We start from the raw sequence: 12,959 nt of genomic DNA, 5'->3' as shown, positions 1-12,959 counted from the left end.
CTCTTAGGTCTGTCTTACAGCCTGTCATGGATAACTTTTGATTACTGAAGTGAGGACAGTACAGAGTTTTGCCACTAGCAAATTACATCAAAGGCAACAGGTCAGCCTGAGAATCCTAATCCTTGTGGGTGAAACTATGGTGTAAGACCTTTGGCACTCAAACCTCCTGCCTTGATCTATTTCAGGGAATGGTGAGTTCTCAGTTACAGGGAGTGGGAAGATGATGTCATTGAAAAGCTATTGCCCTGCTTTGATATTAGTAAATGTGCTCAAAGTTCTCTGGGGACCTCTAAGGTCTGGAAAAAAAAAAAACAAAAAAAAAACAAAAAAACCCTCACTACTATAGTTGCTGTGGGATAAAGGTAGTTTTTCTCTCTTTTTCTCAAAATTTCTTTACTGGTGTTTTTAGCTAGAATATAAGTGATGGCCATGTTGAAAAATAAATCTGTATACGCACTCTTAATGGAAATGTCTTAAAACTGAAATTGGATGCATTTTTATATCACAAATGGAAACAAAGACAGGAACAAAAAATGACAGATGTGCGTGTGTGCGTGTGAGTGTACATGTAGATGGGGGGAGACAGGATGAAACCCTTTGCAAAACAAAGAAGTAGGTGCCAATGTTGATGTTCTCAGGCATGCTTTTCACTAGTGACTCTGATAACTTATTAACAATCGAAACCTGGAGGCCCAATTCTTCCTTCTTTTCAACACGTACAGCTAGAAGGAAACAGAGTGAAAGGTTCTGGCAAGATGCCCACCCTACTTCTCGGATAAGGGTTGAGTGATGCAACACCATGACTCCTCTCACATCTTGCCCATAACACGGGGAAGTGAGTGATCACTTAACTTTTTCATGCCTGCCAGCTCTGCTGGGCTTTGTCTTGTTTGTTCTGGTGACAGGCAGCCTCACACTATTGCTAGCCATGTGCTGGTCTCCCAGGGTCAAACCATGCCTTGGAGACACTTGAAGTCTCATACATGTTTGTGTCTGAGCTCTCCTGCTGGCCTGTGTTGTTGTAGCAGGGTCATTGTTTGTAGAATCATAGAAACATTATGGTTGGGAAAGAATTTTAAGATCATCTAGTTCAACTATCCACCTACCAGCAGTAGTGCCCACTAAACCATGTCCCTAAGTATCACTTTTACAGGTTTCTTGAACACCTCCAGGGACAGTGATCACCACCTCCCTGAGTAGCCTGTTCCAGTGTTTTTCCACTCTTTTGAATAAGGAGTTTTTCCTATTATCCAACATGAAATCTTAATCCACAGAGCCAGAGTGTGTGCCACCAATGCCAATGGCACCCATAAGTCTTTAAGATGCCTCCCATTTCTCCCTCTCAAAATTATGAATGCAGCTTTTTGAATTTCAGGTCCTACGTGTTGTGAGTTTTCTTTCCATCCTGAAGCACAAGTTTGGTTTGCTTAGTCTGGATTGGAGTTCTCTGCAATTTTCCATGCTGCAACGAGGATTTGAGCAGGACAGTGAGTATCACGAGACTCCTGATAATATCATGGGAGTTTACAACACCAGTGCTTGAAGGAGCTGTGCAGATTCAGCCTTTTTTCTGGAAATAACATACCGACAACATGGAAATAAACCATTTCAGAACAATCTTGTAAAATTAATTTCTCTCTCTCTCTTTTTTTTTTTTTTTCCTTTACATAAGGTCCTCATCAGGCAATCTAAATGTGATTAGAACAGCCACATGATCACTCCAATGTCACTTGATCTGTGACATGACTCAGTGAGAGAAGGGAGGAGAAGGGAAGAAGGGAACATTTAGCTTCATGTGCAAAAGTTAAAAAATGTGATGAGGATGTTTGGAACTTATTTTTAAACTCTCCCTGGTGCTCACCATCAGCTTAGTCCAACCGGCTTTCTTGAAACAAGTAATGTTTAGTAATAGCCATCAGTGCACCGGAGCTGCTGTTGATGTCACCAGTGACACCTCACACCTATCACTTGCTCAGCCACAGCCTGAGACCGCTGGAGCTGTGCACCCAGCAGCACCGCAGGGCACTGAGTCAGAGGTGAAATGCCAGCACAAGGGAAGGGTTGCTGGTTTCGCTGGCTGACATACCGGTCTTGTTACGTATTTATTGTAGTTACACAGCAAGGCTACAAGATAGAGCCAGGGAATAAACTGCAGGAGAACTGCATTGACGGGAAGAGACAGTATTCAAACATGATAAGGAGTACAGCGGTGATAAAAAGGCAGTAAAGTTGTCTGATATATGTAGCAGCTGATATGATATTGGGCATTTAGATGGGCATTTTATTTCCTTAAATGAAGAGTTTTGCTTTTTTTCTTTTCTTTTTTCTATGCTGTGTCTTTGATATACCTCTGGAAATTTGCAGCTGCTCTGAGTCATAATAACAGGATGAAAGCAATGCATATGAGCAATACTTATTGAAACATAGGTCCCAGGCATGCAGCTAAGCTCACAGACATGAGGCACATGCATGAGCACAATTCTTAAAGTCAAGAATATGCATCAGTGCCTGCAATAGCAGCACTTTGTTTTGATTGACTCCCACCACTTCACAGGGATGAAATTTATTATTACTGTTGGTGTAATATAGAGATAAATATATCACCCCTTGCTCTTGGAAGCTGAGGAAACTGTCATTTTGTACTCTCTTCTCTTATTAAAAAAGGGAACTAGTTCTGAAAATAGAAAAATATAATTTATTACAATTTTTTAATTTTTTTTTTTTTTAATTCTGTTTTTTTTTTTAAATTGTATAATTGTTTCATTTTTCTTAGAACTAATGCTGGGCAACCTTCACTGGTACCATTCCATGAATAAAAAATAAAGCAGATTTTTTTTTTTTCAAGATGTGATCTGTCTTGGAAAAGCCATAGAAAATGATTACATGCTGCTGAAGTCTGGGAATACTAGTTTTCTTATTTCTAATTTTGAGGGAAGGAAGCTTCAATTAATTTAAAAATAAAGCCAACTATGGTTCTACATAGCAATACCAGAAAACCAACAAAGTTAGTTGGTTTTTCTGATGGATAAATTTTACAATTTTTGGTCACCAATCATCATGTCAGATAAATTTATTAGCTTTAAATTAACTAAACATAATGTTATGTAAGCTTCTCATTTATGGAATAGAGTCATAGAACCATAGAATCATAAAATCACAGAATGCCTCAAGTTGGAAGGGACCTTAAAGATCACCTAGTTCCAACCCCCTGCTGCAGACAGGATTGTCTCCCAGCAGCTCACGCTGCCCAGGGCTCCATTCAGCCTGGCACTGAACACCTCCAGGGATGGGGTACCCACAGCTTCTCTGGGCATCTGTGCCACTGCCTCACTGCTTTATGAGGAAAGAATTTCCATCTAATATCTAAATCTCCCCTTTTTTAGTATAAAACCCTTCCCCTTGTCCTATCACTACGAGGCCATTAAAAAAGTCAATCCTCATTATGTTTATAAGCTCCTTTCTCATATAGAAAATGTCTTACTAAGAGGTAAAAGAGAAGAACAGCAAGTTTCATAAGGTATGGAAAGAAGCTGCAAGGAATTGTGGAGTTGCTACTAGTGGATTTCCTACGTTCAGTTTTCAGCATCATTGTCCCAAATATACTAACAAATGCAGGACAGAATAACACCCTCACAGTAGCAGGCTTGACATCATATCTGCAAGCTGAGAGTCAGAGGTTGATGACTGCTGAAATCAAGAACTGATTCTACAGAACACAGATCAATAGGTAGGATGGTTTCTACCTTTTAGTAGATTCACTGCTTTTTCAATTTCTGCTAAGCTAATTGAAGTTGAAAATGCTCTGAAGTACAGTGCATCTTGCAGAATTAAACTTCAAACCCTTCCTGAGGATATTGAAGTAACCTGCTATCATAACTGTGCATTATTCACCATGATCTGTATGGAATAAAAATATTCCTGCTTTGAAAGTTGGTCTGTATGGAGATTTTCTGAAAGTGGAGATTGGATAATGAGACAGTTGGGCTAGCCAGTGCCTTGACATGTTTCATTTATGGCTTGATTAGACCACGATTTAATGAGATACTGTACTACATGGAAGCACATCATCTTCCGTCATTTAACACCAACTGAAGTCTGAATGTTTCATTTCAGCAGTGTCTCTCCACTTTTGAAACTTAAAAAAAAAAAATAAAAAAAAGAGACTAAGGCATAATTTAAGTAGAAAGTTTCATTCCTACTGTAGTAGGCAATTACAAAGAAAACCATTCTGAGACTGCCCACTTCTTTGCTTCTCTTTTCAGTCCTATAGGCTATTCGTTAGTCCTTCTGAGGTTTTATTATACTGTATAGAATGTGTTTAGAATTTAAGATTTGTAAGGGAAAAGCAGACAAAAGAACAATCTCATGTTTCCATTCACGTTCCCTGTGCACTATTCCAGAGACTCAAAAGGGTGATATATTGTCCAGGAGATTTTGTGGCCACTCAATTTTATTGTTACAGGATATCTTAAGGTGACATTAATTTATTTTTTTTTTATATTCTCTTTCACAGGGCTTCCAGTGGAGGGGCAGCTCTACATCACTGATGTGTGCCAGTGGATTTTCTCATCAAAAAGCTTCACTAAATGTTCCCAGAGTTGTAGACCATCTGAGGTACTGTTACAGTGTTTTGAGTTTACCTCCATCTACAGTGGCTTTGCACCAAATAGATTCCAATTGAACCCAGTGGCCCAAAGAACTGAAGTAACCTTACTGGTAGACTTTCTAGTATACAGTTCTCATATACATTCTCACTTCTGAACAAAGCGTGATGCCATATGGAAAGGCTCGCATTCATTTTTTGGCTTTCATTTAATTGTGTAAACTGAAACAGGAGTCAGAATAAAAAAGGATATATTAAGAATACATTATGTCATGCTGAGATTAGGTTAATTATTTAACATCTGGCAAAAGCATATGAATCTCAGTGAACAGTAGAATCCATTCAGTCAGCACCTTGATAAGCTCCATGTGTCCTTCACTGGCTCAGATGCCTTTCCTGGAGTCCCTTTGTATCTGCTTCCCACTTCCTCTGAAGACTGGCTAGGCAGCACGTCAAGACAGTTTAAAGTGATTGTCTTCCACTGCCTGCAAGGCTTTGGTAATTTGCAAGTGTGAATGATGTATGCTGGCAGATAGCTTCTTACTGTGTGGCCCAATTGTCCCACAATTTAACTTCTTACTAAGTAGCTTGGGTAGGTTTGATGCTTTGTGTGCGTCCTGGGATGGCAGTTCTTGAAGGCATTTTTACTGAGTTATGGCCACTGCACACTAACAGTGCCTATAAAAGCACTGTGCTAGTTTCTGTGTTGAGAATATGGGTTGGTGTGGTGGCCACACACAATGTTCTTCATGGCTGCACACATGGCTTTCAGTCTGCTGGCATAAATTGTAATCTTCCTGAAACAGTCCACAGTAACTTGTCCCTGTTACCATAGGGTTCAAATTTATTTCATACTAAGGGAGACACTTTTCACTTAACATTGGGTCAACATGGCCATCTTGAACTTGTTTCAAGAGGAATTCCCTGGGATCACATTTGAAACTCTATAATTATTCTCAAAGAAGTACTTTCAAATATGAATGACTAATTATTTGTACTTCTGCGCTCCCACTTGTCTGTGCTGGATTTTCCATGGCCTTTAGTTTTTTAGCAGCCTTTTTCATATGCCAGTAGAGTGGGTAGAAAACTTGTAAGATTAGTTTGTATTAGTGGAAAAAGCCTCAGTCCTGCTTTATTTTGCATTCATATGAGAGAAAAAATACAGAACTCACAGAGTTTCAGGTATCAAAAATCTCAGTGAGCAAAGTACAAATATGAGATGTCGTTGAATGGGAAAGATTTCTTTTGGTTAAACATCTCTTCAGAGCCAGCATGCCCTGCCCCTGCTGGAAGGACAAAGCAGTACCGTCAGTGCTGTCAAGTGTAGGAGAAAAACCTCGTATTTGTTATCCACTGGATTAAAAATCCCTGTTATTGCTGTTTTTGAGTGCTGACATTTCGTAGCACCTGCAGGTCAGTGATACAAGGCTGCAGTGTTGCAGAGGAGCATGAATGTTAGGTGTTATACTCAGAAAGTGCTGCTCTGCTCTTGTTTTAAAAGAGTGTAAATCAGAGGTCACTGCACTGTAACTAGCAGATTTAATGCAGTTGGTGTGAAATCATCTGATTCAACAACTTCACGTCCCTGAGTCTGGAGATACTCAGGCTCAATGCTTCAGATGCTTGCCAAGGCACGTCCCACATGTTTCCTACTTAACTAACACTTGCACAACTGATGGCCAAACATTCCTTCTTGAGCATTTACTATTTCCAAATATGTTTATCTTTCAAGTAAATAAATTTTGTGTTAATTAGTGACAGCTCACTGCTAAAATATTCACTTCATTCTTTTATCACCCTGTGGCAGGGTTCTGCATGCCATGCCAGCTGTCCTTCACAGCAGGTCTTAAAAGTTTGAAGCCTTATTTGGTGCCTGCATTGACCTTTTAAATTCCAGAGTAAAGCTGGGACTACACAACTCGCCAGTGTAACACTTGTTAATAAAATGTCAGCTTTGTAACAGTGAGACTTGCGTTGGTCTCTCATATTGCATTTTCAGCTCAGGACTGTATACCTGTGATGGTACCATTGCAGAAAGGGTAAAACATTCCAAAAAAGCACCCTTCTGTTCTGTCCCTATAACCAGCTCGCAACTCTGACACCCGGGGAAAAATCATTTCCCCTGTTTACATTCCAACAAACAGTCAGTTTCTTCATTGCTTAGGTGACCTCAAGTAAACCCAGAAAAGCTAGTTTTAAAGGCTAAGAGATTATCTAAACCTTCAATTCCATAATCAATAGAAATGCAAACAAACAATAGTAGTAAAAGAAATAAAAAAAAAAAAACAAAAAAACAAGAAAGAAAGAAAGAAAGAAAAGAGAAGAAACAGCAGAATGGCTAGCAGATGTTTCCTAAAGAAGATATTAACAGGGAAAACAAGCATTTAGTTTTTCTTTTCACTTTACAGCACAGTTTACCAGTTTATTATACAGGACTTTTGAGCAGGTCAGCTCTTGCTCAGGGATTGTTTAAGTTGAAAAATTCTTGATTTCCTGCTCAACTGACTCACTTGATAAGATGCTTTGTAATGACATCATCAGCCATTTAATAGCTAAAACATTTGGATTGTACGAACCCCTGTGGTTTAGATGGTTCTTGACCTTCTGTGTGTAGGTAATGATTACTTACATATCTGCAGGCATGCTGAAAGCTCTCTGCAATATGCTCAATAAAAATAACACAGATACCATTCAAAACTACTACTTTTGTCATCTTCAAATACAGATATTACAGCTGTTTAGATTTTAATGATTTCTATGCACAGGTGCTTGAAGCCATTGTTTTCCATCTATTTAGTGAAAATGCATGAGCAGTTCCTGTGGTGTTTTAACAATTTGTTCTAGTGTAAGCATTGCCTATGTCCATCTTGGAAAGATGAGTCTGGCATTACTGTGATGTTCAGCTCTTGTCATACTGTATAAAATAATTTGGTGCTCCTAGCTCCTATGTGGCACTAATTTTCCTCTTGTTCTCTAAAAGATCCTTAGCTGCAGAAAACCAAATGTTATCAATGCAAACTTTGCAACAGACCTCAGCAGATTTCTAATTGACTCAGTAATGCACTTTCATTACTGGTCAAATACCAGACAGCTGGAAGTTGATTCTCATATAATCTGTAATATGGAGTAATCAGAATACTTTGAAATAAAATGTGTTCAATTGGTAAACGGCCCATTCTGCATGACAAAAACTAATAATAAAAAGTAAAAAGTCAAACCTTTGAAAATATCTGGAAATGCAGGAAATGATACAGGCTGTTTCCAAAGTATCTCATACAGTAGAAGATGCTTAGACATATCCCTAGGATTCTGAAATCACTAGTAAAGCTGTAGCTTCTTCACAGAATAAGAATGCTGTCTCTACCATCTTAGTTAAAATAACAGATATTATTATATTTGCCCCAATTCCAAAAGTGAACGGTAAAAATCAGCTCAAAATATTATCAAATTGTATTTAATATGAGGTCATTGTTGAATGGCACATGCAAAAAGTACCTATATCACAATATAATCATAAATATTTTTTATTAAAAGTTCCTAAGTACTGTAAACTACTATTCCATAGCTGATTAGGGATTAGGAAAACTTTGAAGAAATTCTTAAGGAGTGCTTCAATAAATATTTAACAGGATAGCATATATATGTTTATATCTTTGTATTTTTGTGGAGTTGCTGTGCTCACTTGACAGAAATTGGTCTGGAAACAATGCATATCTAATGGCAACATTTGGTTGCAAATTCTTTGTAGTTTACAAAGAAAAAAAAATATTTCAGATGTTGTGATCCTATTGCTACCTATTGCAGCAAGGATACTTTTTAGCTTCAGTGAAGAATACAATCTAAATGTGCTATCCAAAAAAGCATCTTCCTTCCCAAAGCAAATTTGTTCTGGTTTAGCTAAGGTCTGCTTTTTTTTCTTGCTTCAATCCTTCTTTTCTCCATTCAGGATAGTAACTTCTGGGTATTTGAAAAATTTGGAGTAAAGCATTTTCTCGCTCACTTATTCTTTGTGAGTTGTTCTGTCACACCAGAATTCTGTCACAGCCAGCATCATTTCAATGACTGATTTACTTGACAAAATTATTTTGAGTGGCTTCAACCTCAGCTGCAGGCCTAAATGTAGTGAGATAAGTACCACATGCCCTGATCTTTTAGAAAAGTGCACATGATGTATCCATGTTAAGTGACATCTTCCATAGAATTAAGTGTTGTGTGATGTCAACTGTGAATATGACAAAGAATAAGACTATGTTATATGGACTAATAGAGATGATTGTTAGACATTCAGAGCTCCCTGCAGATCTCCTTGTAACTGTAAGATAAATTAATGCTCACTGTCACTTCTTTCAATCAGAAAAAGCTAAGTAAATAAAATAAGCTGTCACATTTTTTTTGGTTCTTTTCTGTGTGAAATTGAAAACGTTTCTTGAGCTAATAAACTCAAGTCTAGGACTACTGGTATGCTTGACTTTTTCTAACTGTATACATCAAAGCGTAGAAGCTAGCTAAGCTAACAGCTCATTCAGTGTAGTTACTGTGTTGGAGGAAGCATGCTTGCTTTACAAATTTGAATAGATGTTGTTCTCAGTAATGTCACCCACTCTATGGCTGCAGGCATTGTTTGAACAGAGGGAATGTGAAGCATTTATTATTTTATTCAGTAGTGCTCAGCCACTCTTCCTGGATCTTCTTTATCAAAATGATGATGTAGGCAATACTGGGGAGACTGAGCAGATAGATGGCCAGTGCTGAAGATCGATGCAATGCTTTATCTGCATGGTCTTCAGAGTAGATGAGTCCAAGTGTAAGAAAATAAATAAACCTTTACAATTAAAAGCTGTTTGTGATTTTCAGAGAACGGATCAGAAGTCAGTATTAACCTTGCTGTGTGCTAAAGAATACGTATTTGTTTTTGTAGTTACCAATTGTAAGTGCAGATCACACAGTAGCTGACTTCTGCCTCTCCTTGGTATTCTAGGTCAATGTGTTGCAGACATCTGCCCATTGCTGCAATCTGATCGTAAGATGAATGCCATCAGCACAAACACATTCCTTGTCTCAGTTACACCAATACAATCTGTCCCCTTGTGTTTATTTCAGCACTGAGTGAATTCTTTGGGTTATTTATAGATTCTGAGATTGTGTCAGTGGGGCAAGAGTGAAGCTGCATTAGCAGATGGAGTGCTCCAGAGAGGTCTGTTGCCTGGAACTTGTCCACTGGCTCTGTAAAAGGCACAACAAAGAAGTGATCTTGCCTCTTTACAACTGTGGAGCAAATGTTCTATGGACTTCATGTTGGACCAGCAGTGAGAAACCTCAGAACAGATTGGAGGAAGATCTGTGACTCACAATTCTGTTTGTTTTGCCCTGGTTCTCCAGGAGAGAAGTAATCTCTTTCTCTGGTAAATATGAGTCAGGGGTAACACTGTTTGCCTGATGTTCTTGAGAACTGGGAGGGAAATAACAAATTATGTGCAATGAGCAGGACTTTGCTCTATCCAAAGTAAGTCAAAGTACAGGAGAGTACTTAAACAGCTGCAAAGTCTGTTCTTTCTCCCTTATCTGACTTCTCTAAAAAGCCCTATAGCTCTGTGCCTCTTCATGAACTTGCATCGACAAATACTTTTGCTATACTGAGCAGGGTTTCTGTCAGTGCTGTCAGTCCTCCATGGTTTCATCACAGTTGCTCAGAGACTCCCAGAGACGGCTATGGAAATTAGATGGACAGGAGCTGAGTGGAAGCTTTCTAGGGAATGAAAGGATAAAAAAGTAATTTTGTAGGTTGGCTGAGCTCTTTATGAGATGTTTAACGCTGCTGTGATTTAATTGTATTGCTAATGGTACATGAGGATGTTTGAGCATTTTGGTAGGAATCTTCTAGTTATTATTTAAATCAAAGGGAATGAAATTTGATAGGTCATTAAAAATCTCTATTTATTTTAGAGATCAGTAGCATTTTACACGTATATATAGTAAGTGATTTTGATTCTGATCCTTATTTTCATGAATGCTTTTTTTATACACTTTGGCCAAAGAAAATACTTCTGATGTTGCCATAAATTATTTAGATTATCTCTTTCTCCTCTTGAGAGCTCTAGTCAGGCACAGCGCCATGCTATGCTGCTTTTGGGCCTGCCACAGTTGTGTTTTCATTCAGGGGATATGAGTTTGTGTGCCTTAGCCTACTGAATAAATGAAACCAGACTGAACCATGTGAGTACTTCAGTCTATATCTTAGGCCACCTTGTCTTTGTTAAAGACACCACTGTGCTTTCTAGTCTAGCCACTATTAATTAATGAAAGGCAAAGTAGCAAAGATGAGCTCTCAGAAAGGGGGATCAGGTATCAACATTACTGTTTGTTAAAGATGTGCCACTGCTTCACAGGAATACACAACCACACAGTCATTGACTGGATGTGATTAATCCTTTAACGGCTGTAACATAAAAGAGCTTTCAGAATTTTTTTCTTAATAGCTGCTGTGATGTCTATGAATTTCTGTAAGAGAAGTATTACATATAAAGAAGAACCTTAATATGAGGTCAAAAGTTACTGAGAATAATTTATTTTGGGCGAGTATTGCATTTTATCAAGATTTTGCTCAGTGATTTCAGTAATTGCTTCTCTTCTGTTACACTTTGTTTTCCTTTCACTTTCCATGTCTATGTAACAGTTTATTGTATTTCTGAGATATAGCTCTTTGCTTACTCCACTGCTATCAGCATTTCAGAAAAGACTGTAGTAACATCCAAAAAGTGTTGTTCTTTTGATCTCTTAACCTACACATTTTTATCTTCTCCGGTGAGGATCATTTCTTGAGGATGGCTCATTCCTTGTTTATTTTGGCTGCACATCGATGACCCTTACCTCCATTGCCATTTGACTGTTAAATTTCAAGCAAAAACATTATATTTTTCTTGTCACAGAACCAGAAAGCAGTTTTAGGGATTTTTTTGGAGTGCTAGAATAGTGCATCAAATCCACTGTAGAAATAATATTGCCTGATTTTGAGACCATAAGCTAAAAAATTCAATACAATTTGTTAATTCAATACAGTTTGTTAATTTCTTATAGATGAATGCACGTTTAATTGCAGCAATGAAAACATAATGCAGTCTTTCCTCTCATTCAATCTCTAACTAAAAGAGTGTGAGGAATAAGAACTACTGGAATATTACTGGATTACTGGTGTGGTTACTATTTCAGTATTGATATAAATAAGAACATATTTCTCCTGTGTGTTGCTTAACTACTTTCACTGAACTGAAATGACCACCACAATTAGTAGTCTTTGGAGCATGGGAATAAACTCTTTGAGGAAAAGATATAAAGTAAAATGAATACTCATGTGTCAGTCCGGGGAGGGAAAATCCTCTGCATTGTTTTCTTCGTTTATCATTGAGACTGATTTAAAACTTTTTTTTCTTTTAAGATCCAAAGTAGGGAACTGGTCTTAAGAAACTGAAGGGCTTTCAGCCAGAGAAATTATTGCAGATTTATCAAAACCAACCATTTTTCACTTAAGATGCTCATAAGACAGAAAACTCATCCTAACAGTGTTCATGTTTAGCTGCCTGGAGAGAAAATAAATAAAAAATACTTTGTGTTTTCCAATTAAAAATAATTATTGCCAATCTAACAAATGCTTTCAGAAAAATGTAAAGCCAGCCTTCAGTATCATAGTTTCAGTTTCCAGTATTTTTTTCCTTACACCACTTCAGTTGCATTATGCAATAATGTCAGTATAACTACCCTGTGGTTATATGAAGATATGGAATAAACTTGGAAATTACTTGTTTATGGAAGACTTGTGGGTTTCAACTACTTTGGTAATTTTTGTAGAAACTGCTTTATGTGAAGCCTTTGCAATGGCAAATGTTTTTAATCTCAGAAATATATATTTTCCCTGTCTAGCACTTAATGTTACTAATAGTTTTTCATTACTTCTCTGGGAAGATTATTTCATAGTCAGTATTTTGATTAGAGATCTTTATTATTTATTGTTTACATGGTGATATTTACTCTTTTCATTGCTGACCTCTGATGGAAACAAAGATGTGGTCATTAAGGGGGGAACACAAATCACATAAGTTAGTATTCAGCATAATAAAAGTCTGCAGCTGAGTGAGTGGGTGAGTTCCCTTTAAAGTTAATGGAGATGCAGAAACATTTTCAGAGTGCATTATTTCTAACATATTTTAGATGTTTGTTTCAGGAAAAGAGGTGTGGCATCCTATGCTCTGCTGACTATGTTTACTACGTATCTATTGACTCCAATAACCCTGGGAAACTGGACTCTGCATCCTGAACTGTAGAAATCTAATGAGTCTTATCACGAAAAGTACAGGCAAATCAC

Source organism: Phasianus colchicus, chromosome 6, assembly GCF_987193195.1.
Source record: "Phasianus colchicus chromosome 6, bPhaCol1.hap1.1, whole genome shotgun sequence".
Classification (NCBI taxonomy): Eukaryota; Metazoa; Chordata; class Aves; order Galliformes; family Phasianidae; genus Phasianus; species Phasianus colchicus.
Note: the sequence above shows the minus strand (reverse complement) of the source record.